Here is a 2,500-nt window from a genome sequence, read left to right as displayed (position 1 = left end):
CCCTATTAATCCGTTTGGTCAGTATTTAAATGCATAGATATTAGTGAGTAAACACCCCTCCCCCCACATACACACATCTGTGTGTGTATGTATATATGTATATATATATATATATATATATATATACATATATATATACATATACATATACATGGGTGGGTGCCTCATGCTCGGGATGATGTGAAGCGATGGTGTGGTAGCCTAGTTAGCGTTAAGTGCCTGCTTGCATGCCTTCCCGCTTTCAGCTGCCACCGCTGGCTAGCCTGGTGCGAAAAAGGGAGCAGCTATGCATAAGACTCCCCTGCCAGCTCATAGCCTCTCCATCATCAAGACTTCTACAGTGCCTCCTCGTGGCCACCCATGGAAACTGGGTACCTTGCGGTCCTAGGCTGAACTGTGGAGGCTCTTGGAGCAGCAGGAGGCCCTAAAGGTACGGAGCTATGGCCCACCGGCGTGTGGATACGCCCTGGCTTCGTACTAACTCCTGTCCCCTGCGCCCCCTGGGGTAAATGGGCGGCTGTGGGGAGGCAGGCCTTGCCAGTCGGCCCCCCCGAGATAACCACTGGCAACGTCTAATATAGAAGTTGACGCTGGGGGGAGGGCTAAAGTCCCTCCTACCCAGCAAGTACGGCGGGCTGTGGGTCCCTCTGGGTTGGCGACCGCTGGGACTCGGGTGGGGAGGGGGGGTTACCCCCAGTCCCAGCTGGGTCCCAGCGGCCGCCAGCCTGGCGTGATGTTTGTGGGGGAAAGCCCTAGGGAGCCCTGCAGGTGGATTATGGGGCCTGCAGCCAGCCAACCTCCTCTATATGGGGTGGCGTCGGTAGGGGTGGCAGAGGTGGCGCCCACCCGGAGTGACTGCCCGAGGTTAGACCTCAGGCGGACTGTCAGGGTGGGGGCTTGGAACATCCGTTCCCTGCGACAGGACGATCGGTTACCACTACTATCGAGGGAATTGAAACAGCTGAGAGTTGAGGTGGCTGCTCTCTCGGAGGTGAGAAGACCTGGCAGTGGCACGATTAGTGAGGGTGGCTACACCTACTACTGGTCGGGCCGCAGCGATGGCCACCATCTCCAGGGAGTAGCCATAGCCATCTCCAGCAGACTTCAACCCTTGGTAGTTGAGGTCACTCCAGTCGATGAGCGTATCATGTTATTGAGACTGAAGCTTTCATTTGGCTTCATGTCTCTTGTTGCTGTATACGCTCCTATGGATGTATATAAACTTGAGGTGAAAGAGATGTTTTACGCCAAACTTGCATCTGTGGCAGACAGATGTCCCCGGCGAGATATTCGTATTGTGCTGGGCGACTTCAATGCGGTATCCGGCTGTGATCGAGCTGGCTACGAGATGTCTGTCGGTCCTCATGGCTCAGGAGCTGATGCTGGCAGTGAGAATAGCCTCCTTTTCCGTGACTTTGCTAGGTCCCAGAAATTGAGGATTTCTGGCTCCTGGTATCAGCGTTCTGTCCCGCATCGCTGGACTTGGTACAGCGATACAGGAAGAGTGGCCAAGGAGATCGACCACATCCTCGTTAGCACTCGATGGAGGATCCTCCAGAACTGCAGGGTATATCGAAGCGCTGAGTTCTGTGGAACTGACCATAGAATAGTGGTGGCTACTCTCCGGGTCCACTTTAGAACCCCCCGTCGCCCAAATGAACACCCTAGGGTGTTTAATTTGGACAGATTGAGGGAGGACGAGTGTACCCGGGGGTTTGCCGAGGCTATCTCTGGTCGTCTCACAGCACTCGAGGGCCAGACAGACCCTGTTCTTATGTGGGATACCTTCAAGCGTGAAACGCTTGATGCAGCTCAGGAATCAATTGGTGAACGCCCAAGAACAAGACAGAATTCCATCTCGCAGGAGACGCTGGAAGCCACAGATGCTTGTCGTGCGGCTCGACTGTCAGGGGATTGCACTTTGCACCGCTCTCTGGTGCGCAGGACTAGGTCACTGTTGAGAAGGGATAAGGAACAGTTTATCAGTAGTCTTGCAGAGGAGGTCGAAAGCCATTTCCTTGTAAATGACCTTCGTCCTGCCTACCAAACTCTGAGAAAGCTGAACTCCAAGCCCCCCTCACAGACGGCTGCAGTCCGCTCAGCAAGTGGCCAGTTAATCTCAGATCCTGATGGGGTGCGTGTGCGTTGGGCTGAGTATTTTGAGCAGTTGTATAAGGTTGATCCACCAACAGTTAACATGGATGCGGGTAATGTTGAGACTCCTCTGCCTGATCCACCCATCAGCGAGGATCCACCCTCCCTGACCGAAATCAGGGAGGCGATCTCCAAGCTGAAGAGTGGTAAAGCAGCAGGTGTCTGTGGCATCCCAGCCGAATTGTTAAAGGCTGGTGGAGAACCTATGGCAAGGGGCTTGCATGCAGTCCTGTCTGCCATCTGGCAGACTGGTACCTTTCCCCCTGACCTGCTGAGGGGTGTGGTCATCCCTCTCTGGAAGGGGAAAGGGGATCGGTGGGACTGCAGCAATCACCAAGGCATTACA

Source organism: Penaeus chinensis, chromosome 31 (assembly GCF_019202785.1).
Source record: "Penaeus chinensis breed Huanghai No. 1 chromosome 31, ASM1920278v2, whole genome shotgun sequence".
NCBI classification, from domain to species: Eukaryota; Metazoa; Arthropoda; class Malacostraca; order Decapoda; family Penaeidae; genus Penaeus; species Penaeus chinensis.
The sequence above is the reverse complement of the archived record's forward strand: the minus strand, read 5'-3'. Positions refer to the sequence as shown.